General features: G+C 43.3%; 2 protein-coding genes across 7 annotated transcripts in view; one reads left to right on the top strand and one right to left on the bottom strand.

Moving 5' to 3' along the window:
• L3hypdh (trans-L-3-hydroxyproline dehydratase) overlaps positions 1-27,572 on the bottom strand; it is a 642,804-nt gene that overhangs the window by 374,569 nt on the left and 240,663 nt on the right. The gene's annotated exons all lie outside the window — the stretch shown is intronic.
• Daam1 (dishevelled associated activator of morphogenesis 1) overlaps positions 9,891-27,572 on the top strand; it is a 162,949-nt gene continuing 145,267 nt past the window's right edge. Inside the window, exon 1 of one of the 6 annotated variants that reach the window (XM_076922039.1) lies at positions 9,891-10,017. The gene's annotated coding sequence lies outside the window, so the exon portion shown is untranslated. Of the gene's footprint in view, positions 10,154-10,344; positions 10,433-27,572 lie in introns of those variants that run through there. The other 5 variants (XM_076922038.1, XM_076922035.1, XM_076922034.1 and 2 more) reach the window with 5 other exon arrangements.

The following is a 27,572-nucleotide window of genomic DNA, read 5'->3' as shown; positions in this document are numbered from 1 at the left end:
ATCAACATCAACATCATCATCATCATCACCACCACCACCACCACCATCACCATCCTCCCTGTGAAACTGGAAATTCAATCCAGGCCCATGCATACATTCTACCAAAGAGATTTCACTTCCTTTCCATGGTTTCTGTTTAAGACATGGTCATACTACGTAGTACAAGCTGGCTTCAACTTTCAACCTTCTTGCCTCTGCTTCTTGGGTGCTGGGATTATGGGTGTTACCACTTGATTGTTTGCTTTAATTTTTTTTTTAAAGTTTGATTTTTTTTTGACAACCTATTCACAAATCTCCTAAAATTTGACAACAGCTCTTAAGGGGCAGTGCCCTGATTAACTAGTGGTCTAATCACATGGAGGTCTAGTCACACCGAGGTGCCCTGAGCAGGAGGCTCTCTTACTAACACATTGAGTAGAAATCTGTTCTGGAAAAAGGCTTCCTGCAATGACAGCCATAGAAAACCAGTCACTAGTGAATCCAGGACACAATCAAACTTTCCTTAAAACCCTGTGCTCATCTCCTAAGCATCTGGGTTTTCTTGGGAAATTCCCACCTTAGTGTTGACTTTACTCAAAGCTACCAGATGTTCAAGTGCTGCTGGCTCATTGGCAAAGGGAGCACAGCTTCAGATGTAGCTAATGTACATGCAGAAGTCAAGAGGGAGGTGACCCTGTTACCCCGAATCACTGTTTCACGTGTGTGAAAGGTAATGAGGTTGTATTTTGCTTGATTGAGTCATGTTTGGATTTAAATGGGTGTAATTTTCTGAAACAATAACATAAATCCCAGAGAAGAGAACCTGTCACAGGCAGGCAGGCAGAGCCAGAATAAACCATTCTGATACAGCTCCTTCCTCTTTCTCTGGATGGCTAGTCTCCTGACAACCCAAAATATTATTTTAGGAGCTTGAGGCACAGGGAGAGGACATAGACAATCCCAGGGGAAAAGGTTACAATCACAGTTTGGTGAAGAGAAAATACTCTCACGATGATACTATGCTGTGACATATTGTATTAAAGTGTGGCTTTTCCATGAGAAATCCCCCATCCTCGGGTTCTCACGTAGGACAGGACTGAAGTCGTTCCTAATCCTCAAATCCAGTGTCTAAGTGCTAGTGTAACCCACTGTGAAACGTGGCTCTCACACAAATCTTACCCACTGTAATATTTCTGCACAAAGCTGAATGCATCTGCCAGGATAATTCCCAGCAAAGAGAATTACAACAACCAAAACAAAAGTAAACAGAATTCCTTCTCTCCTTTCAAAGCTCAGCCCATCTTTAACTTGCATGCTAAGCTCTCACAGACTGCCCACGTTAGGGTTAAAGAGCCCACGCTGAGACTAGATGCTTAAAGAGAAGAGAAAATGAAAACGGTATGACCCCCTTGGCGGGGGATGTTTTGAAAGCTAACTTGGAATGGTTTGTTTAAAATGTACAGCCAGGGACTTTTCACCATGGGAAGCTCAGCTGAGCTTCGTCGGAGGACTCCTGACCTGGGGTGGCAGGACTGTGTACCTGAAGGGGTGACCTCCAACTTTAAACCCTTCAGAGTCAGCTTCCAGATTCCAAATCATCTGGGAGGCACTGTGCGTCTTCTGCCTGTGTTATTTAGGAGAAGTTTTAGGTGGCTGTTTCCTGGTTTTAGGTTGCGTCTTACTTCCTGATAAGACTCTACGGCTCTAATGTTTGTGTTACACCAGACCCAGACATTAGAGTATACCACTGTGATGTCAGTCCACTGAGCATTATAGGTTAAATCCTGCCCCCAATCTCAGGAAGAATGACCTTATCTTGAAAAATAAAGTTAGCCAAGCTCAAGTAAATAAACACAACTAGAGTCATTATAAAAGGAGAGAACCTGGCCATGGAGACAGACACACACAGAGAGAAGACAGTAAGGTGAGACAGACAGAGGGTATGGTCACCAATAAAGCAAGTGGAAAAGGCAAACCTTAGCCTTCCCTCAGCCCTCAGGAGAACGGATTTGAGACAGGAGTTGACTGTGTGTGACAATGACATTCCATAGTGCTTTGTGTCCCAGCCACAGCAGACTAATGCACCTAGCAGGGCCTACAGGAAATGAGGCAACACAAGAAGCTTCCTTCTCCTGGACATCGATTCCTTCCTATCCTCAACCACTCCTTTACATTATAATTTGTTTCAGTGTATGTTGCTTCTGGGACATGATTCAATTCTCTCATAGAGAGAACTATCTTTCCTACAAATCTATATGTGAGATAACATCTATAAGGAATGCAGCAAATATTTGGACATTTAGGCAACAGATTTTTAAATGGAAATATTTTGCTGTATTTCTACTTCAGAGGATATAGTCATAGCTTGTTGTGGTGGCATGTGTCTGCGACCCCTGCATTTGGGAGATGGAAGGAGAAGGAACAAGAGTTCAAGGTCATCTTTGGCTACCTACTGAGTGCAAGGCTACCTGAGCTACATGACACCTCACCTTAAAAACAAAGACCAAAAAGCTGATGCATGATGCAGAATAAAATTATTGATGATGCCGTAAAGATCGAGGCTAATTATGTTAAATTCAATAAAAGGAATGAGGAGACATCTATGTCTCTGATTGGTAGGCTTATGGCTGGTTACAAACTTAAGCAGCAGTATTTTCTAAATTATCTACAGAGAACACAGATAACTATCATAACGAGGAAACCCCAATAAAATGGATCTTACAATACATAAAATACTGTGTGCATGGGCAATCTTTATTTCAAATATTTATTAAAAATCATTGCTATTCCCAGGGACAAGAAGAGAGATGATCTTCTGCAGAAACTTAGGAACTGTGTACAAAACCACATGACAGGGACAACACAAAAGAGTAAGTTCTGAAGGATTCAGAACCAACAGCATCTGGTCCAGGACGTTCAGAGTGCCACCGAGTCATCCTCAGCAGCCGTCAGAGTGTGCGCTGTGAAGTTACATTTACGTCTTTGTATTGTTTTATGTAAGTACAATCATGCGATATATACCCTCCATTCAACTTGAAAGTTCTTTCATAGTTTTCATATGAATATCACTTGGTAATTTTCGATTTTCACTTCCGGGTAGCAGGGTCGTAAGACAGCCTATTATTTTCAAGCTGTACTGGGGTACATCAAAATTTGCTCCTTTATGACATCAGTTTGCCCTGTATATTTTCTATACATGATGGTATTTAGCAGCTTCCAATTTGGTCTTTATATTTCCTAATAATCTTGAGCACCTTTGAATATGTATACCTGCCGTGTGCGTGCGTGTGTGCGTGTGTATGTATGTTGCCTACACAAAACCATTGGCCATTTCCCTATGTGTCTTTTTAGTGATTTACTGGCCAGTGGTTTACATATGGCATAGCTTAAAGTGGCAAGCTGTTTTTTTTTTTCTTATCCTCATCCCCCTGACCCACTTCTCTTCTCTCTACCTAGAAAGATGAAGGAAAAAGTGAATTTAAGTGTGGCAAGGTTAAATGTTTATGAGTAAGAGGCTGTAGAGTAGTTCTATCCATTTCAGAAATAATGAAAATACATGTGAGGTTCAGCAGGGTACCCATTGGCCTCATGTGGTTATTGAGAACTTGAAAGTGTGGCTATTGGTACTGAGGGACAGTTTTAACATTTTATTAATTTCATTTTCTACATATGTGTGCTTTGCCTGAATTTATGGCTGTGCACCTCACGCCTGCAGTGTTGACAATGGCCCGAAGAGAGCATCAGATCCTGAGACTGGAGTTACAAAGGGTCATGACCTGGGTGCTGGGAATTGAGTCCTTCCTCCTCTGGAAAAGCAGCCAGGACTCAGCCAGATCTCTAGTCCCTTTTGCCAATTTTAATTAATTTAAAGTAGCCATAGACGGTCAGTGGCCAAAGACATAAGCACGGCAAGTCTCATAGATGAGTCAACCAGATATGGGGCAGCTGACAGAGAGGAGCTCCATATGACACAGGAGGAGGGCACTGGGGGTGCAGGAGGGCTAGAGTGGGAATGGGGGTGGGGGGGGGCTTTGGGGTGTGTCTTCCCGAATGTGTTGGGACTGACCAGAGACTGGTCTACAGAGTTTCGGTTGACTAAAGCTATTTTCTCTTTCTTCTTATTGTGCCTGATGGTATTACTATAACTGGTCTTGCGTATGATTTTATTTCTTTTGATCTATCCTTCGGGCATTTTTCAGTGAAATGAAGCTTTCCCAAGTACCTTTGAAGAGGCTAAATTGAATTGTTGGCCCAGAACTTTACAAAGTCCCTCTCCCTCAGGATGAACCACATTTTACCATAAAGACCCTGGCATATTTACCAGTTCTATGTAATGTCACATAAAGTCACAGTGAGGTTCACAATGCTGGGGGCCTCCCAGGAAGGCTCCCATATACCCAGAGACAGGTCATGAGTTATCGCTCTGAAGCACAGCATCTCCTTACCATAGAAGAGGTACTGGACTGTCACCATGTGTGTCAAGAACAGCTGGGAGACTTATGAAATGAAGACTGTCCTTGCTAGGGGACACTTGTGTACCTCACGGATTCTGAAGTGAAGACAATGCTCTTGTTCTAGAAAGCTACACCCACAAGAACCATGGCTTTGGGTAGTAAGCTAGGGAAAGTTGCCCTGAGACTGGGAAATCAGCTCCACTCAGGGATTCAACAGGAAAAACAAAACAACACAGACAGAGACCAGGCTACTAGAGCTGTCTGAAAACCCCCATCACTCTGCCCTAGAGCTAGTCTGTTTCTTTTCCTTCAGAAGAACGCCACTACCTAAGTTCTTTTTTTTTTTTTTTTTTGCATAAACTGCCCATAGAAAGTTTCTGTTGTCTGTCTCTGAAGGAGCTTTAATGAAGACAATGAGCATATCAGTTACTGTTTCATTAAAACTCTCAAGCTGTTGTACTTTTAAAAAAATAGAACAAATATAGAACAGAGAACTGACCACTTTGGTGACCAAATATCTCAGAAGCCTCACATGGATCCAAGGAATTAACAGCAGCAGGGGGTCATCTTCATTCCTAGGTTGGAGAAATGGAGGGAGAAGGGATTGTTAACCTAGGCCAGCATGACCTGGAAGAAGCAGAACGCTGAGGAGGGAATCCTGACAGAAACACCACGCTGGGCTTCTCTGGAGAGGAAGAGGAAGAGTGAGGTTCTCCCTTCCGCAGACCTCCAGTCTCAGAAGCACCTCTCCTTGCTGAGAAGCTTGGCAAAGGCTCCTCAGGAGACCGAGGAGAGCTGGGCCCAGTGGAAAAGAAGTTTCATATTTAAGAATGGGCCAAGAAACAGCACCCTTCCACCTTGGAGTTCTTCCTCTCTTTCTTTCTAAGTTTCTTTGGTCTACTGGTGGATTAGCATGAGAGAGAGTGTATATATATATCACAGTTCCTAAGGATGTACTGTCATGAATAGGAATTGACTTAACTGAGATTTTAGTAACTATTTCAAAATTAGGTCCAGCATAGAAAATTGCAGATGAGTAGCATCTTTACAGTTCTCCGCTTCAGAAGTGTTTTCCACTACCTCTCTCTTCCTTTTTTATTGAAAATAATTTTTCTCATACAATATAATCTGATCATGGTTTCCCCTACCTCATCTCCTTCCATGTCTCTACCCTTCCAACTCTCTCTTTAGAAAACAAACAAACAAAACAAAAAATAACAAAGAAAAAGCATGAGAAGCACATAGACCTGCAGACAGACAGACACAGACACAGACACAGACCACACACACACACACAAAACCCAGAAAAACACAAAATCGGGAAACCATAATGTATATTAGAAGATCAGTAGGGTAAGTAATACCCAAACAAAGCATTATGAGATGAAAAGTCTACAAAAATACCATTGAATTTATTTTGCATTTCTATCTACTGCTGGGCAAGGGTTCTGCACTTAAGTTTATCTACCCAATGAGACTCTATTGGAGAAAACCAATTTTCCCTGAAAGCCATTTTCAACTAGAGATAGTTTCTTGCTTAGAGATGGGAGCTCATGTCCACTTCTTCATCTCAGCATTGGAACCTGATTTGGTTTGGACCTGTGACATCTCTGTATGTGCTACCATAGTCTCTGAGAGTTCCTAAGTTCCTCAGCCCTTTTTTTTTTTTTGGTCTGGAAAACACTGTTTCCTTGGTGTCCTCCATCCCCTCTAGCTCATACAATCTTTCTGCCTCCTCTTTTGCCTAGTTTCCTGTGCCTTGAAGGGAGGGGCTTGGTAAGAACATCCCATTTAGAACTGAGAGTTCCAAGGTCTCTCACTCTCTGCATATTGTCCAATTATGGGTCTCTGTTCTAGTTACTATCAACTGTAGTTGAAAACTCTTTGAGTGAGACACTGATCTATGGATCGAACAGAATGTCGTGAGGAGTTATGTTATTGCTATGTTCTTTTCACAGAATAGCAGTTGGTTTTCATTTGGTCCATGGCTTATCTACTCTCAGGTTCATGGCCACCTGAGCAGTGTCAGGTATGAGTTCCATCTCATGGAGTGGGCCTTAAACCCAACCAGACAGTGGTTGGTTACTTCTACAATGTTTATGGCACCATTGCACCAGCATATCATACAGGCAGGTCATCATTGGCCAGAGAAGGTTTTGTAGATGGGTTGGTGTTTACCTTGAGTACCTTCCAGAACTATGAACAGTAGTCAGCAGATATGAAGGCTCTAGTTAGACGCCAGCTCTACCTCCCTGTGTTCAATGAGATATGTGTTGTCCTCAGCAATAGGCCCTGGTTATTGGTTTGGAGAGAACAAACAATAGCTTATGGCAACTCTCTATTGAGGATCTTGAATGCACATTTGAGACAACCTTACTGTTTGCTGTTTTTTTTTTTTTTTTACAAAGCCCATGCCCATGCTTTCAGGGGTGTTCCACTCCACTTTCTTCTGAGAGCTGGTCTTGCTTTTAACCCTCATGCTTAATCAAATTTTAAACTATCTTTATTAACCCCCAACTCTGCTTTGTAAAAAAAGCATTTCTATTTGCCTCATCTAATATACAAATGCATTGACTATTCTTACAAGTAAGGAAACTGAGGTTCAGATAGAATGTGTAATACGTATAAGCAAAGTTGCAGGTCTAACCACTGTAAAGGTCAATCCCAAGCCCAGGTTCAACTTACGTCCTTAACTGCTGTGAAGTACCAAGCTGTTATGTGATAACACCTGTAAAGTGACAAATGTTCATTTTCCTCTGTTGGTGTCTTATTTCCTCCCTGAAGTAAAACCTGTAATCAGAGACAGGCGATTCTATTTTGAAATATCAGCAACATGCCCCATAATGCCTTTGTCTCCCATCCTCTCCACAGAGATAGTCTATGCTCAATGGTTCCAGGTGTTTCTAATTCATAGTCCATGATTGCTGGGTAAGGTGGGTCTTTTGTAAGGTAATTCCAGGACAGGATCAGTTGTTTAAAAATAAAAGGGGGGAAAAAGGTAAAGAAACCTTTCTGGCATGGAATATAAATCAAGCTAGAAAGAACGAATGCTTTTCATGGTTTCTGAGACCGAGTTTCATAAAAAGAATTGAATACAGACATATACAACGTGTGTGTGTGTGTGTGTGTGTGTGTGTGTGTGTGTGTGTGTGAATATGAGTTCCTGTGTGCCATTGTGGAAGTGTTTAAGCTTCCACTGACTTCAGGTCTACAGGTTTACAGAGAGCATTTCTGATGCCAAAGAGCCATCTTGTTTCCCTTGGTTACCAATGCAACAGTGTGCTGGGATCAGTTTAAATTCACTACTACTTAACAGAAAACCATTTTTGAACATCAAACTTTCTATTTGGTTGATAGAAATCTCTCTCCCTCCCTCTTCCCACCCCCTCTCTCTCACACACACCACACAAATTCCCTGTTTTGTAGTCTATTTTGCATGCTGTCCTTTATATGTGGAGGTATGTGACACACTGTAATACTGTTATAGAGAATGAACTCTTTCTCTTTGAGTCTATTCCTTTTCTCTATCGTAGAGAACTAAGAGAGCTTGCTGAGAGGGTATTTCTTCTATAAAATTATTTCTCCGAGTGCCTTAACAACATTCTTTCATCTATAAGGATAAACCTTGCCTGATAGAAAGGATCCGAGTACAATTTATTGACTCAGTAAAATTCAAGCTCACTGATTACGTTTCCACCTAAAAGCTTTCCACAGTTATAAGACTGGGGAGCCTTTAAAATCATGCCAGGTCGGGTTTCCTTCTGAATATTTTCCCACAGCCCATTGTGCGATACATTAAGCCTACCCATTAGTTAGAGCTTCACTGCTTGTACCTTTGGTCTCATGGCCAAAGGAACATTTGTGTTGTCTAGGTTCCACTTAAGATAATATTTGAAATAGATAGATCAGAAGAGCAACAAAGTTATCCTGCTTCTGTGGAGACAAACTGTTCTGGTCTGTACCGAATAGGCTTGTCAAAGGAAGATCAGAGTCCTGCAGTAATCTCTTTCACGAAACAGCACTTTCCGGCTCCTCTGAGATACTCCTCTAGTTCCGAGAACAGATTTCACTTGAACCTAAGTGTTTCAAGAGGAAAAGGGAAGGTCCGTGGTGATGTGCCATTCCACCAGCAATTAGGTGAAGAGTTGTTGGAAATTTTAATTGTCAGTCTTCATTTCCTGAGAAGCAAAAATCTTAATTTTGCTGGTGGAAGAGGCATGTGAGCTGATCACAGCAGTGCCATTGAAAGTGGAATAAATACAGTTTTTCTCCCCGTGAACAAGGCACTTGGAGATTCGTTCCCTCTGTTTAAGTTTCTCACCTTCGGTGTTATTGTCGTGATTCGGAGATCACGACACCGAAAACTTTTATGTACTAAAACCAAAATCTTCCAGAAGGGTCAAAATTCCACTACACACCCTTTGCTAACACTTGAATACACATATAAGTGTCTGAAGATCGGGGGCAATCCTTGAAGGGTGCTGTTTGCTTTAAGGTCTTGAAATTTTTATATTTTTGAAAGGAAATGTGTGGGGAACGAGGGTGGAGGGAGTGTTGCAGAGTTTTAAATTTTATATGTGTAATTTACTAAAACTTTTAGATATGCATGTTATCTTCGGGGGAGTTGAGAGCCACCAGAGCGGAAAGTCCCTTAAGAGATGAACAAAAGCAAGGATGTTCGATAGTATTATCTTCACAGCAGCAGGCTTGCGGAGGCTTGCGGACGCAGGGTTGTGGTTGTCTTCTATTACACTGCATTTTCATTAGTGATAGCCGCATGTTTATCTCAGGTCAGCCAACTATGCTGTTCCCAGCTTTTTTCTTGGCCACTCGGTCTTGGTTTAAAAGGGGGGTGGGGGAAAGAAAAGAGAGAAGAAAGGTGAACTAACCCAACGTGTGGTGCAAGGAGATTCCTCTCTTTTATTTTTTGCCGCTGTCGCTGGCGTTGTTTGATCCTTGTGGACATGGGGAAATACTGGCTCTGTAATTCAACCCAGAACCCCTAGAGTCCTATGAATTAGTGGTTTTGAGCAGGGAAGGAAGAGAAAGGCTTTTATGGACCCTTCCCAGATGGGGGCAGGAGAGCCCAACCGAACAGAAGGGTATGCTCGAATTCAAGACGCCCCTTAGTCCCGCAGCCTACCCGCTGGCAGGATCAGAGGTCAAGTCAAAGGGCACGGTCGCTGGTGCCTCGCCCTCTCGCCTAAACAGTATGCCCCTGGTCTTCTGACTGCCCACCACTGGCTCTGCTAGACTGGAGGGCGGGGAGGGGCGGGTCTGGGGGCGGGAAGAGGGCGGGCACAGAGGTACAGAGAGGCACCTCGGTAAATGTAGTTCCTGAGCGCGAGGATGGAGAGGTTGTTTAGGCTCTGTCTGCAGGATTGGGACTACAACTTCCAGAATCCTAAAGGCCCGTCAGAGCGTCCATGCGCAGTGGGTGCCACCTTGTATCCTATCAGAGGAAGCGAGGGTGATGTCACCTGCGAGTTGGTAACCTACGAGCGGCTGTGAAGGGAACTGTTTAACCGGATCCCATTGTACCGGGAACGCAGAGCGGCCTTTCCAGCATGCAGTGGCTGCTCAGGTGAGGGGATGCCTCGGCTCGTCCGCCGCACTCATTCATTAGCGGCACCGCACTGTGGCGCGGGGTGGGCGTGCTGGTTCCTCGTGCTGTTCGCGGCGCGCCCTCCTGCTGCTTCCCGGAGCTCCCGGGCCAGTAGGTAAATATTAAACTCGTCCTTCAGGTTGGGTCTGGGTGGGAACAGGACTGAGACAGCTATGGGTTGCCAATCTAGGCTTTGGAAAATGGCTGCAGCGCTGAACGGAGCGAGGCGAGCCTGAAGGAAGGCGTCCCCGAGGATGGGGTCCCTCCCTTCTTTCTTTCCGAGGCTTCGGTGGCAGTGGAGCCGGCCGGGTACATCGCTTCCCGGCCACGGGCTCCCCGGGGCCAGGGCTGAGGGAGCTGCGGCAGCGAGCGGCGCTCCTGGGCCGCTGGCTCTGTAAGATCCGTGGGCACGGTAGTGGCCGTAATTCCCCAACCATACCCATCACCTTAGGGTCAAGCCATACTCAAAACGGAGGGGCTGACTGTAATCCAGACACTGTCCGAGCTTACTGTGTGCGGGGAGAAGAGGAAAACCTGGCATTGCGGAGGCCGCGAGCCGGCGGCTAGCTGCGGCGCGGGGAGGCTGCGTCTCCGGGGGACTGGACGGGGTTTCCTGCGTCCTGCTTTGGGAGTGTGTGTGGGGAGCGCATCTCAGCCTTGGCTCTGCCGAATCGAGCCGTGAAAAGAGCACCTGGGCGTGGGCTAAACGCTCTCCTTAGAACCTTGGAGGTGATGGGTTGGTGGATAACCTAATGATAAGGTTCGCTGTGGGGGCAGAAGGGCTGGATAATCGGGTTTATCTAACTGGTGCCCCAAACCAGCTGTTTGTGATTGGCTTGTCTTCTGACTGGTGAGGAGAGCGAAGCGAGGCCCGGCCTGGCCCGGCCGGACAACTCTAAAGACCTCTGGCTTTTCTTTTCCCTTTCTGCGTCAGCTTCATTCGTTCGTTTACTCACATTCATTAAACCCTTCTACGGTCTTTTGCTCGTTGCTTACAATCAAGGTTTGGGACGTTCTGTCCCCTCCCCATAAAATGTTTTAATGTGTCAGAAATAGATTCCTGCTCTCAAGTCCCTCTACCTCACCGTCAGTGTTGGGAGAGCATCCAGAGCAAATGCTGCCCGTGACCGTTTTGCCCCCATTGAATTGGTAGTTTCTTGAGATTTGAGCTGGACCTAGTGAATTGAAGCATAGTTTGCCTGCAAGACGAATCCGGTTGCCATGGCGACTCCTGCCTTTGGAATCTTAACTGCTCGCACTGCTGTTTCAATTCGTTGTGGCTCTGCGGGCAGCTGGGAGGGTGTGGTCGGGGGGTGTGGTCAAATGTTTGCCCTGAGCCCAGCTGCTCCCTCTTCCTCACCCTCCTGGCAGCTCTGGGACTCCCCATATTCTTTCCTACGTAGCTTGGACACCGTATTGTTGGACCCTTTCCCCTCCCACGTGCCTATACATCATCTCAAAACGAATTGTCTGGGGCTTTTGTTCTAAGGTAAACTAAATTGGAATATGTTTTTCCACCCTATCTTTCCGTCATTATCGTAGTTAACAGTGCTGGAGGCAATTTACTTTAACAAGGTCACTCTTCCCAAGCCTACACAACTCCCTGGTCAGCAATTACCTGAAGTGCCATTACCTGTAAATGACAGAGCAATTAATAATTGAAGTTGAGGTATGGAGAGCATAGACATCGCAATAATTTTCATAAAATCTAAACTCCAGCTCAAGATCCTTAAAGTGAAACTGTGGAGGCTGAAAACAGGAGCCCTAGGTCCTGCGCCGGCACTTTGCATTCCGCCCTGCTGTGGACTAACAGTTACCTCTGGGGGCCCCTGTTATCTCATTTGTAATGTAGACAGGGGAGTTCAGAGAACTCCCAACATTGGCTTTAGGTTTAAAGTCTTGCGACTTGGAAAATGACTCCCTCCTTCAAATAACACAAGGGTTAAACCCAGCTCTGACATTGTAGCCTTCAATTTGTGTTGCTGGCCCCTAAAGCAAGATCCTTGGGGTTACTGTTACAAAATGGACAGGACAGCCATAGTACTATTTTTAAATTTATAATACACTTGATACTCCTATTATCCCAGCATCTGGACTTTTATGTTTTAGTCACAATTAGTTGTTTAGATTTTATGGTTTGCAGATTATTGATAAATGTAGTTATTTGTAACTTAATTGAACAAAAGGCACTTAAATTTTACTAAGATGTTTGTTTTTCATCTCCTGCTTGCATTTTATTCCAAGTGTGGTATCTCTCAGAAATGGGGGTGGTGGTGTATATAGGGGTGTCTATGCATGGGCATTCATGTGCAGATTTAATACTTGGGTTGTTATGCCCAGTGGATACTGTTCTCTGTCTTAAGTAGGCCGTTACATACATCACTATGAGGCAGCAGTAGCAGAAGTTATCACTCTCTTGTTTATGTATTTATTTTTGTTCTAGGATTTATAATAACAGCAACATGTCCTTCATTTATTGGCTTACTTGTCTATGCTTTTTGGTGCTAAGCTCTTTGAAGGCAGGGTCTTTGTCTTCTCAACCTTCCCAGAATTTGGAATAGGTCTTTTAATAAGCATTTGTTAAATGGGTTATTAAGGAGGGTTGGAGATCCAAGGTTTGTATTCTTTGCCCTAACAGTTATGTAATTTGTTGTAATAGTCCCCCCTTTTTTTGTTAATACTTACACCTTGCTACAGTTCATTCGATGAGTGTAAAAATGATATATATTCTGCTATTTTATAATTACTTTTGGAATACATTCACCTACGTAGGTTATTGTTTTTCTTGTTATAATTTCTTAGTACACTTAATGAGATACTTTTATTAGTAATACTCTCCTTGGCCCAGATAATTTTCCCAGAAGACAGACGGCAGGAAACTAAGGAGAAAGACAAAGGCAAAGATAGTTAGATGCCTTTGTCACTTCACTAGTGGCTCCTGGAGTTGCTGGAAGACATCAGTCTGTCATCTGGGGCAGAGTGAGTCTACAAGCAGGATCTGCTGTTCCAGGCCAGCCCTAGGAGAGGACATTTGTCTGGTTTTGGTAAAGTTGTTATGTGGTGGTCCTGTCCTGTGGGTCTGGAAAACTGGAGCCATCTTGAGAAGGGTGATAGAGAAGGGTCAGTGCAGGTCACATCCTTGAGTGGGATTTGAATCCTGGCTTTCTCTCCCTGGTGGATAGTTCTGAGCCTTGAGAATGTGCTTCTGCATAGAGCTACTTGTTTAAAACACTGCTTCTAGTGTTAGTAGTAGGCTGCCCAGGACAAATCAGGTGTTTAAAAACAAGACCTGACTAAGGCTGAAACAGTTTCATTTTGTAAATATTTAGAGTATGGCTTTGGCTTGAGGCTCTTAGGTTCTTCTGTGAAAACACTTCAAAGTTACAGCTGGATTGGAGGGACTAAGCATTTCCCACAAAGCTCAGTACCACTGAGAGCTTCAGATGTTTGGTTCAGAAAATGACCCACTGAGCTTGTCACTGGGGTAGGGTCTTCCCTAGCATCCTCCATTCTTGTGTTTCTAAGTCTTTAGTCTATATTCTAGTATTTCTGGAAAAAACAAAACTTTGCCAGCTGAGGTGGCCAAACTTGTTTTCTCTACAGGGCACTCCAATCCAAATGAAAGTACTCTCCCCACCGGCCCCCCTTGGGATAAGGATTGTGAATTACTATCACTTGTTCTGGTATTAACTCAGTAATGGAAGAAAGCATCCTGGTTAATTTTGAAGCTAAATACTTTGAACTTCCGTCCTCTTTTTAGGACTGAAGGGATTGCATAGGCTCCATTTCAGTGGTCTTTTGTTTCTGCTTGGGGCTTGTGAGTATGTCTGGTTGGCAGAACAGGCTGATTTGGGGTTATCGATTTTGAAGTTACTTATCGAGTGTGTCATCCTTTATGTATTTTGTAGTCTAGGTTGCTGGTAGAGACCATGTCCTCACCTCCTCACTATCTCTGCTGAAAGGAGGACAGTTAAAGGTGAGATGCCAGTTGATCTCAGTGACCTATATTCTGCCCACAACAGAAAAGGGTGGTGTTCACCTTTATTTTCTGGTACCCGTCCTGCAGTGCCAGGAGCAGAGGACAAGGCATCTCCAAGGGAGCTTGCTTTTCTAGTGTAAGAATGGATCCAGTTTGTTGAAACGTAGGAGTGCAGCAACAAGGGTCCTGTCCCCACCACCTCACCTCTGCCCTCAATATTTGAGTCAGGGTCTCATGTATCCCAGGCTGGCCTTAAGTACAGTAGAAGGCAGGTTTGAACTTTTGATTCTCTTGCCTCTGTCTCCCAAGTGCTTCGATTATAGACTTGTGCTCTACACCAGGTTAATGCCAGGTGTGAAACAAGGGCTTCATCAACAGAGCTACACTTGAATGATAAAGCTTTTGAATTTCCTTTTTGCTATACTTCATATAGACATATATTTCATATAGACAGAGTATCTGAAAAAAGGAAATATTTTTATATCCTATATTTAAATCTTCTCGGAGATTGTCCAGCTTCAGACCCTATTTGTGAGGATAATTTTTCACTGGATTGAATCCATCATCTGGGTATAGGCTTCTCACCTAGTAAAGGGCAACAGATGCCTACTTTAACATCTAAGAGGGGGCTAGCATCCCTCCCTTTTAAGGTAAACTGAAAGCTCTTTTGAAAAAAAAAAAAATGAAAACTTTAGTAGTAGTTAAACATGCAATCTGATATTAAATATCCTTAGGCATTAAAATAACCCTTTCCCCCTCTCTCTGCCTCAGAAGAGAGACTCATTATATTGTAGCAAATTTGGAGCCAAGTTAACAGCTGTAATTCTTAAACCATAGCTACCGTTGTGAATTGAATGTGGGAAACTAGGGAAGTGAGTTTCATTTCCAGTGTAGTTGGTGTGACTTCCCGATGTTCTCTTTTGGCATAGAACTCAATATTGTGCAACATTGACAATATTTGATGTAGACAATTGGCTGAAGCATACACTTGGTAATTTAGGGGAATAATGGGCAGGCTGCACTGTAATAGCAGAGACTGCCAGGAAGAGAAAATGCAGACACAAACCTGTTTGCCATTAGGCTATTGAGATATAATTCCTGTTTGCCAGACATAGACTTGGGGAGCTTTCTCCCCTCCCCCATCCATCTTGCTACATTTCTTCAGTCTGTCCGTCACCTTTAGCAAGGACCAGAGCTCATTTCTTCTGTCAGTTGCACCAGGTTTGGAGTTGAAGTTCCTTCTATTTCTGCCAGGCACACAGTTTGGGTCACCTGTTAAACTGCTCTTTGTCCTTTTCTGTGATGCAATTGGCAAACATTGCCTGTCTCATGGGCACTTTGAGTCTAGGCTTTCAAAAGTAGATAGTCCAGGCCTTAGCTTTGAGCTTTGTTGCTCAAACATCTGGTTACTTTTCATTTTTTAGAGATGGGCTCTTACAGTCTAGTTATTAGCTAGTTTTTTGTTGTTAGAGATGATACAGAACAGGTCTAGATTATGGTTAGATTACCTTATTTTTGAGTCATGCACCTGTAACTCACCATGGTGTCTGGCTGTATACACACACACACACACACACACACAGCGGTAAGTTAATGTATCACCACCATTCAGAGCACAGCATCACTGCCGGGGCAAAGGAAAGTATCATATTATAAAATGAACTGTCAGAGTTTAGTTTCTTCAGACCCTGCTAGAGGCAAGGCTTTGTCAAGGAATTATGTTTGTCGTTCTCTTGTGAAAATTGGGTCAGAACTAGAGACAGCTCACTAACAGTTTGCCAAAGGCTGCAGTCTGTGTTTTTCCTTTCCTGAGGAATGGCAGGTATTAACAGTAAGTGTTTTGGGGTTGCTTCTGGGCTCTCCCTTCCCTGATGAACCCCCTAGGTCTATAGACGTTGTGTCTCACACTCTGTCCCATAAAGTTCCTGCAGATGTGTATCTGAGAGGAGCATTTGTTAGTGGCATTTGCCAGACTAGCCTGACCGTTCTCATATGCCTGTGCGTAGATAACTTGCTTCAAAGCAGTTTGACAGAACTAAGCAGTGAAATGTTAGGCACAAGTTAAGCTGGAATCTGCAGCTCTGTAACAAGAAGGACCCTCCTGAACCCTGAGAACTTACTACAAACTATCATAAGGAAAATTTTTAAAAAGATGGGACTAGTGAGATGGCCCAGGGGGCAAAAGTGCTTGCCTGAAAGCTGGAAGAGTTGACTCTGGAAGGCAGGTAAAAGTGGAAGCAGAGAATACTGTAACCAGAATGAACAGGAGCAGCTCTTTAGACTTTAAGAAAACAAGACATTGGATTAACAGCTGTAGTTAATCCAGTATTAATGGTTTTTATTTAATTCAGAATGATGGTGGCAAAATCTCACAGTAGCATGTCTCTTTTAATCCCCCACCCTGTTTTGTATGCGGCAGTCTATTTGTACCAGAGTGGTCCCCCAGCGCTTAGTGCTGTGGTAATGTGAGCTAAGAGTCAGGAAGGACTAAGAATAAATAAATGCTTGAAATCCAAGCCAGTGACTGAGGCTGACTGCAGCGTGTTCTTTGAAGGTTAAATGGACAGGCTTGTGTTTATCCGTTAGTATTTTAAATCATGACTCATTAGTTTGTTTATGTGTGCCTCATTGAGTTTGTGTGCACCACTTGTTTGCAGATGTCCCTGGAGTCCAGAGGGCATCAGGTCCCCTGGAACTGTAGTTACTGATGCTTGGGAGCCATCACATGGTTGCTGGAAATCAAACTTAGGTCCGCTGCAATGCTGAGCCATCTCTCCAGCCCTGTTTTTGTATTTTTGAGATCAAGAGTAGAGACTAGATTGAACTAGAAAATCTCTGTGACCCAGTTGGGGCTTCAGACTCTGAGTAGGTAGCATAACTATAGAACTCCAGGTCTGTAGAACTGCTTTGCCTGTGACATTTTCTGCCAAGGGCTGATTAAAACTTAAAATCAAGCTATGTATCTATGTTTCTATCTAATCTGTACATATCCTTCCATCCATTCATCCATCCATCTATCCATTTTCTTCTGGGTTGTAATTTGCTGACCCTGCTCTCAGGAACGTATAGGGCTGTCTTCACACGGCCTGGTTCAGTATCAGGGTAGCCACAGTCATTGGCCTTATGATGTGGTATCCTCCAGAGCCCAGAACAAGGAGGAGTGTGGCCTCTGAAAGCATAGCTCACACTGCAGTTCTCCCACCAGGGCTCAGGTTGTTTTTCTAATGGAACAAGATGAGGGAAGTAGGTGGAGGGAGGACCAAGAGTTACTGGATTTCATTTATCTTATCACTGGTTTCCCTCTGGATTGTCTTTGTTTACAGTCTTCTTGAGCCAGGAATTCCTCTAACAGACTATGCACATTCTCAGGCATATGCTGCTTTCCCAGAGCATGGGCACACTCAGGGACAGGCATACCAGGGCTTCCAAAAGAGAGTACGAAATGCACATACTCAGGGACAGATCTTTAGGGGCCAAAGGAAATGAATAATCACAAGTAGGTTTACAGTTAACATCTTTATATGACTTACATTTGGCAGGAATCCAACTGAGTGTTTGACACTCCGGATGGAATCTTTTTACCTGTTCATCCTTTGCATTCCCACACAGGGAAAAGAAATGCCAGCTGGTGTGGTGTTCTTATTTGGGTGATCCCAGTGATTCCTTCCAACTTCTTGGACCTCTTTTTTCTCATTTGCACAACAGTGTGTTCACATGGAAGTCTTCTGGGTGAGAATCACACACTGTTAGGAGTAGAGTAATATTAGAACAGTAATGACCTAATTTATTTAGCTGTCTTGAGTAATTTGTGTGTAAGAGCCACTGTGCACATAGGTTTAATAACATTTGTTGGATATGCTTGTCCAGTTTCCTATCCTGCTTTATTTATGCCCTGGGACATGGACCTGAGCTCCTATTCATTTCTGGGCAGACCCTATCCTCTGGGCCTAATGCCAAACACCTGACCACAGGAAGTTCCTGAGGATATAAGAGATGAAGCTAGGCATTATCTTTTGGTGATATTCCATTCTGTTTAAATTGGTAATCTCTTTAAGCTAGAGTAAGACCAACAATGCTTCACAGGCTAATATTGCCCATGATTTTTTTTTTTTTTTAAAGCCAGTAGTGGTTTCATGGGGTTGGTCCCTGTGTCCCAAGCAGGCCAAAAATTGCCTATATAGACAAATATGCCATTGAGTTTCTAATCATCCTTCCTCACCCTCAGAAATGCTGGATTACTATCACACCTGCTTTACACAGTGCTGGGATCAAACCCAAGGCTTTGGGTGTGCTGGCCCAGCACTGCTTTTATAAACACCGAATGCCATGTGTGCATGAGTGTTTATTCTCCAAACACCACAGATCTCACCCTACCCTTGTGCCACATGCATGGCCATTTACTTCAGTGTTATCTCTTTACTTCCTTGGCCCTGGTAACATTAAATGTGTAAGTCTATAAAAGCATTTTTACATTATTTATTGTGTGTGTTTGTGTGTTCTAGTTTGCTGCCCACCATGACCAAAACAACTTGGGAAAGAAGGGTCTATTTCATCTAATAATAAATACCATGTCATAGTCTGAGAGAAGACAGGCAGGAACTGGAGCAATAACCATGGAAGAATGCTTCTCACTGGTTTGCTCTCTCTCTCTCTTGCTATATAGTTCAGCCAGCTTTCTTATCTAACCTACAACCACCTGACTGGTCCTCCTACATCAATTATCAATCCAGAGAATGCCCCACTGACATGTTCACAGGCCAGTCTGACTGAGGCAACCCCCTAATGGAGACTCCCTCTATAATTCTGGACTGTGTCAACTTGACAGCTGATGCTAACTGGGGAGAGAGAGGGAATGAATTTGAAAGCAAATGCAAATTCCACGATGTGTGCATGCACCTGTGGAGGTCAGAGAACACCTTTAGCTAGAGCCAGTCCTCGTCCATCATGTGAGTGCTAGGGACTGAATGCAGGTCATCAGTCTTAGTGGCAGGCAGCTCCTTATCTGCTGAGCCATCTCACTGGCTCAAGGGTATAATTCTTACTTGAAACCAAAGGTTTATGAACCAATAGTCCTATGGCAAATGGTCCTTTCTTCTTCTCTGATCCCTTGTTTCTCAACCTAAGCACAGTTGAAAACTGGCCTGGATAATGCTGTTGTGAGGAGGTCTCCCTAGTGCAGTGGTCAGCCACACCACGACCTGTGTTCATGCATGGGTCCATGCTTACGGTGCCCCTCCATTGCTGCAACACAACCCCAAAGTCTTCAGACGTAGCCAGCCAAGTGTCTCCTAGAGGGTAAAATTGCCTTTGTGGAGGGTGAGCAGGTAGGTTTATGGTGGTCCAAGGGCTTTAAACATTGAAACAGGCTAGCATGTTTGGGGATAAATTGGATTTCTTCTGGGAAGTGGAGCTGCCCCTGCTGGTTTTATTTATTTGGGCAGTTGGTTAAAGCCAAGAAAAAGGTCAGTGGATTAGACCCATTGGGGTCATTTCTCCATTCTTCCATGACCACAGCCTGGGAAGCCAGCCACATTTTAAGGATATGTCCTTGGTCACAACAGGGGACCCTGTGAGACACTGGTGCTGGCCAGGGTAAGCCCACCAGTGCCAGTGAGTAAACAGTTTTGAAGCCTGTAGCCTGGGTTTGTAGTCAGTTACATTATCTCTGGATAAGGAAGACAAGGCTTTGGGGAGAGGGAAGCCAGAGTTCTTGCTGTTGTCAGAGGCCGGCCAGCATGCTTTAAAAACAGCTTTAGCCTTTAGAAATGACAGCGTGTCCCAGAACAGCAGAGAAGCCCTGGCTTGCTTCCCCTCCTCCCACAGACAAGAATGTCTTTCAGACTTCACTCTAAAAGTTGGATTTTGGCACCTCTCAAACTTGCCTTTCAGAGTTCAAAGTGAAAATGTTGTCATACTTTAATTAACTGACCCAAGATCCTTTTTTGGTCAGCTAATGCAAAGATAATGTGTAAGGAGGCATGGCTTCCATTAAACAGTTAGCCAGCGGTTAGGGAGATGGCTCAGATGATGAGGACCTGAGTTTGAATACCTGTCACCTACCTAAAAAGGCAAACAGTGTCACAGCTGGGGAGGTGGTGAATCTGCGAGTGCACTCCAGATTTACTGAGAGACCTGGCCTTGAAAAAATGAGGCAGAGAGCAGTGTAGAAGGACATGTGGCATGGACCTCTGGCTAAACACACACAGACACACACACACACACACACACACACACACACACACACACTACAGGTGCATGCACCCATATGCATGAATGAGTACATATGCTACCCACAAACCACACACAAAATTTTAAAACAAGTCAACTCCTTCTCAGGGGCGTGGAATTTGAGGTCATGTGTACTCCTCCTCGGGGCCTACTGCGTCTGTCCTTCCAGCTAACCATTAGCTTTCCCAGGCTGACTTGAGAAAGAGATGCATGAGGAGACTGGTTCGCCACAGCTCCAGGACTATCATAGTCACCCCAGGAAATCCTAACATGAAAATGTGAGAAGACCAGAAGAGCTTGGGTTTGGGAAGTGTGGATCTTGTTGCACATTGCATGTCAGGTTGTCTGTCTGTCTGTCTAAATGTTAACTTTAAGAGTTTTGTTCATTTTGTATGAACTTTGTAAATCTTTTTATTTAGAATTTTGCATATGTTAGGAAGGTGGTTTTTTTTTTTTTGTGGGTGGCAAAGTATATATTTTGTGATATGCTGGACTCAGTGCTTCTAATAAGTGTGGAGCTTTATTACATTTAACTGAAAAACCTGTAAGTACCTGGAAATGATCTTTTCCCCGAGATGTTTCCCTGGGAGGCTTCCATGTACCCCTTAACTCATCGTTTGTAAGAAAGAGTAACAGACGCTGCCTGATCCCAAATGCTTAACACTAAGGGTCTTTGGAATAAAGCTGGGCAGGGGAGTAGTCATGAGTGCTCTTCCTAGCCTGTGTTCTAGAGGAGGCCCAGAAGTGATCTAGAAAACTCTTGGCTACTTCACAGCTAACCCAGGCTCAGGCACTTCCTAGCTGACTGCTCCACAGAGCAGAGCACATCTGGTGCTGCTGTTTCCTTCCTGAGCTGGTGCCTTTCCAGCTCCACATCCCCATGGAAGATCTTTGGCTCAGAGTTATAATAACCAAGTGGGGGGTATTGATTGATTGATTGATGACTGATCAATTGTGTGTGTGTGTGTGTGTGTGTGTATGTGTGGTGGCATATGCATGTGTGTGCCATGGTACACATTGTGATCAGAGAACAACTTGTAGAAGTCCACCTGCACCAGGTAGCTCCCAGGGACCAAACTCAGGTTGTCAGACTCGATGGTAAAGGTTTAACCCACTGAGCCATCTCCCTGGCCCTACAGTGGCTTTTAAAACGATAACTTTTAGATTCTGATTTCTAAGCAAGCATAGCAGAGACAAGAAAATAATTAACTTTTATAAGTAATACATATAACAATTTATGGGCTCTACCGTGAGCTGTGGAAGGGGCATCTGAAAGCACCCTTGTTTTCTCGGCATGGAGAATGTTCTTGATGTTGGCTGAAGACCTCAGGGTGCTGCTGGTTTACATTCTTCCCTTTGCTTACGTTTCCCTTTGTCATACAGAAGTCTTGATCTACTATTATCAGACTTGTGTCTTTGGTTTTTAAAATAAACAGATGATCTTGTGCAGAAGGGCTTTTCCCAAGTGGAAGGGTCATCATTTCCACTCTGAGGACTCTTATGCTTTGCTTATTTGGAACATTTCCAACTTTCCTTTTACTTATTTTTACATTCACATACTTATTTTGTGTGTGTGTGTGTGTGTGTGTGTGTGTGTGTGTGTGTGTGTGTGTGTGTGTGAAGGTCACAGAACAACTCTCAGGAGTTGGTTCTCTCCTACCATGTCTGCCCCAGGGATGGAACTCATATCACCAGCACCCTTATGTGCTGAGCCATCTGTCTGGCTCACATTCCATCCTTTCAAAGGAGCAGCCTCAGCAATGGTTACAGGAAACAGTATTTTTAATCTCCAATTAGGTTTTTCAGTATTTGTTAAGCTTGCAGTTCTTCCAAAAATTCTGGTTTTGAGTCTTGAAGGACCAAGATTTTCCAAGGAGATTCCAAGAGAATTGTCAGCATGACATGGTCTTGAGGGAAGAATGGCAGTTAAAAAGAACACGCGGCTTTTTCTGGAGGATGCTGGGATGCCCTGGAAAGAGTATTAGTTATATGACTTATTAGTACAACAAAGACCTCTGAGCTACACACTATACAGAGATTTCATGGATTACAAATTATATCCCAATGAAGTTATCTTTAAAAGACAAAGTAGACACAGTCACATAAGGAAACCTGAGAAAAATTTTGTGAGGGAGGTCTCAGACATGCCACTTTAACGTTGCTGTCATTATATGTCTTGATTCTTCCTTTAACCAGTTGCACACCACAGACAAAGAAGAATTTTGTCAATTTCTCGGTATTTATAGGTCATCTGAAATAAGGAAGACTGGCTGTCAGGAAGACGTTTTTGCTGTAGCAGGACCTGGTTCATACCCTCTAGTCACTGTCTGTTTCACACCCACTGCAATGATGAAGTTGACATTATGTTTACTGTAGTTACTCCTTCTGATTATTCTGCAAGATTTTTTTCACCATGGAAACCCTATAAAACTTCACACTATAAAACCTATTCTCTTTGCTGTAGAGCTGTGTGTGTTGATAGGTGTATTTCATTTGTCAGACATCATGAAGCTCAAGGGTTCTCAAATTTGGATTCATGATCCGCTGAGGAACCCTCATTAATTTTTTAAATTTTCTCTTTTTGGGGGGTGGGGTGGCGTGGGGAGGTTGCAAGGGCAAAGGATGGATAGGAAGGGACAGGGAGATGAGTGGGATTGAGATACAGGATGTGAAATTCACAAAGAATCAATAAAAATATTTAAAACAATGGCTGAATATCTGGGAAGTTAATTGGTACCACTGGAAATAAGAGTCCACATGCAAAGGAGGCTCTGGAGAGCCTGCAGTCCTGCTCTGCTGGACAATGCTCTTCACACATACTAGTTTGTCTTTTGTATAATAACTCAATACACACTTAGTGGCTTGACCAGTGCTCAGGAGCCTGGGTTTGCCCTGCTAGGTCCTCTCGGAGAATCTTGGCAATCCAGGTGTCAACCATGGCTGCTGTTTTCTTCTGGGACTCAGGATCTTCAAGCTCACTGGTTGTTGGCAGAATATATTTTCTTGTGATAAAGACCAAGGACTTGCTAGTTCTGGACTGTTTTTTGTGTATAGAGGCTCACAAGTCCCATGGTATGCAGGCCCACTGGGAAGATGTTTGCTGTCTTCTGTGCCAGAAGGGGAAAACTTCTCTGACTCCCCCTCCTTCTCTCTTTCTATAATAACCTGAGAAAAGGTTGATAGGAAAAGGGCTCAAGTGATCAGGCACATCATGGACTATCTCCTTGGATCGTGGAACTTAGTACCGTCATGAGAGTAACAGATAGAGCCTCGTGATTGCAGCATCCACCTGTGCGCCCCCTGAGTGAGGGCAGTAGGCTTCTATTCTGCCTTCAGCCATCAGAAGTTGTGGCAATGTACTCTTTATGATTATTAAAATGGAAACATAATTTAAAAGCCTCTAGAATGAATGACATGGCACAGAGACCCTCTCTGTTTCCTCAGACGCCTCTCTCTCAGACTTACTCCTCCCATTGCATCTCTTATTTTAAATATAAAAATATATTTCAAAGATAAAATATACCAACTTTTTTTTGTCATAGCACATACCCAAACAGAAAAGTTAGTATAAGTAGTCTGGGAATCTTCCTTGTATGCACAGCTTAGATACCAACTCAGGGCTAATCTTTTTATCTTTGCTGTCAATAGCTCAGCTCTACATAAATTCTGGATATCAAATCATATCTTCTGTAAATATTTTTGTATTTTAGAATACATGTCTTAAGAGACAAAGACATCTCCCATTCCCATACCCCTGTCCAGTTGGCATGCACATGGAGGCCAAAGGTCATGTCTGGTGTCTTCCTCAGTCCTTCTCCAGTTAAGTTTTAGACACAAAGGCATTCCCCAACTCACCAATTTTGGCTAACTGGTTGACCAGTGAACTCTGCCTTTGCTTCCTCAGTGATGGGGTTGCAGATGTGTGTCACCACACCTGGCTTTTATGTAGGTATGGGGATCCAAACTCAGGTCCACATGCAACAAGTGTGTTTCCAACTGAGCCATCTCTAAAAGCAGCTAAAATTCATCATCTCATTTAAAGTTATGATAATGCATACTACATCTACAAACATTTAATCAGTTTAAAGTTTTGTTGTTTTTTATCTGTTTGAACTATTTATTTAACTCTGGAGTCAAACAAGCTTTACACGTGGTGGTGATGGTGTGTGTTCCTAAGTCTCATGCAGTTTTTTACTTTGCCACCTGTGAGAACTTCATTAGCTGTTCTACAGAATTTCCAAGTCTGGAAATCATGGTTCAGCCTGTTTCTGTTACCTCTAGTTCTTGTAAATTGGTTAAAATGAAAATAATTGATGCCCTGAGCCATCTGTTCACTACAGAAGCAGGGAAGCTGCTTGCTAAGCAGTGTGGGGCATCATTAGAAGCTCATGTGTAAATAGACATTTAGAGAAGCGAGCGCATGGGAGAGAGAAGCAAACGAGCCAGGGTTTCCCCCCTAGATTCTTATTTTAAAGAGCAGTGCAGTGCTTACATGCTGATAGTGTGAGGGTCAGTGAGGAGTCTTTCAGACAGTCGATAATGGCGGAGGTAGGGAAGGGTTCCAGATCCTTAGTTGTTTGTTTGGCCCAAGTGGGTTTTGTTTGTTTGTTTTGTTTGTTTGCTGAATTACACTTTAGCTTCTTGATAAGAGAATAGAAGGTCTTACAGCAGGAAAGAGTTCAGACTTGAGTTCTGCAAAGGAGCTGGCTCCTGAAAGTTGGGAATCATAAAATATAACTTTTTAAAATTAACTGTGGCATCGCTAGCAATGGTGGCTCTGTAGGCTCTGCACACATATGTCCTTTGTTCTCAGGGACATGACAGGTATTTTTTTTTTTTTTTTAAATGCAACGTTCATGTTAATAGAGTCATTTTCTATGATAATCACTGGACGAAGTTGAGACAATTGGTTTAAACTTCATTTAGGAGGAAAATAACCTTGAGTAGAGGTAAGTGAGCACACAGGAGCTTGCAGCAGGGATGGGAAAGCTTCCAGGAAAGGATGGCTAGTGCCTATCTTAGGCGGCTTAGACTGTGCTGTCCTTGGCATCCAGCTGTGGAGCTGCCATTGCAGTACCAGAGTGTCACAGACAGTATGCAGACAGATGGGTTTGACAGGGTAAGTGCTGGCTGCACTGGGCTGGAGGGGAGCTTGCTGCCTGAGAAGCAAGCCTGTGAAACCATTTTAGGAAAGCTACATTTGTTGTCCTGTGACTAGTTGAAATTATGCATGTTTGTGTGTGTGTGCGCGCATATATATATACACATATATATGCACATACACGCAATGTTTCATATGTAATTGTAGATATTTAAATGTAGGCTACTTAAGGAAAATGTTAAAATCTTTAAAAAATGTTTATCTTTATATAAAATGCAGTAAATAACTAAAAAAAAAAAAAAAAAAAAAAAAGCACCTTAAGACTAATCTAATTTGGCAGCATCAGTTTGTAGCACAGTCCCAGGAGTGCCTGCTAATGTGTGAATGCTTGTAAGGCCTAGCTTAAGGGAGAAATTGAGCCTCAGGGGGAGGAGGGATGGGGGAATGGAGGGAGGGAGAGGAAAATGTTTTACAGTGTGTGAAGATGCAGGAGCTGAAGTGATCCCCAGATTCTTGCAGTGCATGTAAGCCTGGCTCAGTCATCTTTAAAATGATGTGCTGACATGTGTTTTACTTTTATTTCAATAATTTTCTTTTAAAGAATAGGAATAAAGATTAGAGTTACCAGAATGCAAGCTGTTAACTGCAAAAAGCTGCTTAAATCAAACTGCTTTAAGGAAGAGAGTGGTAAGAAAGTTAGGCCAGCCCGGCTTAGTGATGGGTTGACAAGCAAGATTTTGTCTCAGTGATAGTGTAAAATCAATATGCATTCAGTAGAAAGTGTACTTTGGAATTTGAGGTGTTCCTCCTCCCCCCCCCCCCCCCCCCCCCCCCGGCCAGACAGGCTTTCTCTGTGTAGTCCTGGCTGTCCTGGAACTCTGTAGACCAGGTTGGCCTCGAACTCAGAAATCCGCCTGCCTCTGCCTCCCAAGTGCTGGTATTAAAGGTGTGCACCACCACTGCCCAACTACTTTGGAATTTGAATGTTGATCTTGTTTTAGGCTAGCAAGATGTTACATTCTGTTTTCTGTCAATGGTGGGTAGTAGGTGTGGACCACAGATCCTGGGAACCCACAGGATCAGCCATAGCCTGCATTCTTGTTAGAATATCTTGTTAGAATAGACAGACTTTAAACTCATTCAGGTATTCACTTAAGGATATCAATAATGAAACCCATTCCTTGATACCATCTGAGGGATGACTTAATCGTGAGCACTGGATGTTCTGGAAAATTCTGTCTTTATTGGAAGAATGAAAGTGAAAATTGCAGTTACAAATAGTGCCTTTGTGTTGTGCTTGCTACTTACTGATCGATGGTGTTGAGGGCTCTGTGTATCCAGTGCATTTCAGCATGTAGCATCCCCAACTTTAAAGGGCCTATCAGGGCAGTACATCGCCATAAGTCAGGTGCTCCTTGTTGAAATGAAGTCTTGTTCCTAAGCTTCTTGAGAACTCACTCTGTACTCTTTTCATTTCTGTTCAGAACAAAATAGCAGACCCAGGAGTGAGAGTAGAATTTTGACTGAGCCTGTTTTGCTGGAGCAGTAAAACTCATTGTTATAGATTGTAATTATTTGAAAACACAATTTAATACGTGATCTAATTAGTCCCCCTTCTTACTTTTCATTAGTGTTAAGACCTCTCTTTCAAATTCCATCTACTTGTAGTTAGTTGGTGAAAAAGAATAATTTCCAAAGAGCAAAAGAAAAATTAGATTCACAATTGTAGACACATGTAGACAGCTTTGTTTAGTTTACTGATTACCGAACAACCGGTAAGACGTTAGGACCAGATAGCACAGCAGTGGATAAACATGTGTATGCCTAGCTAGCCATTCAGGAATGCTGAAATACATTTGCTGGTATGTCCAAAACTGGTTAATAGCCTGAAGGATCGTAAAATGCTGTGTTATATGTGTCAGGCATGGACAGCTATTGAATGGCTCCCAAGTGAAATACTTACTTTGCTATAGCTAAGAGCCATTATGTTAATGTGGGTTTTTTTTTTGTTAAGTTTCTGTCCCCTAGAGCTGTGAAATTGCCTGGTCCAGTAGGTTCTCAAGATTTTTAGCTCTAAGACTATTTGACCCTATTAAAAATTCAAGACTTCAAATAGAGTTGATTTTGTAATATAAATACCTTGTTAGAATAGACAGACTTTAAAATCATCCCAGTTGTTCACTTAAAGATATCAATAATGAAACCCATTACATGATATCATCTGAG

Source organism: Arvicanthis niloticus, chromosome 23 (genome assembly GCF_011762505.2).
Source record: "Arvicanthis niloticus isolate mArvNil1 chromosome 23, mArvNil1.pat.X, whole genome shotgun sequence".
Taxonomy (NCBI): Eukaryota; Metazoa; Chordata; class Mammalia; order Rodentia; family Muridae; genus Arvicanthis; species Arvicanthis niloticus.
Note: the sequence above shows the minus strand (reverse complement) of the source record. Positions and strands in the feature narration are given on the sequence as shown.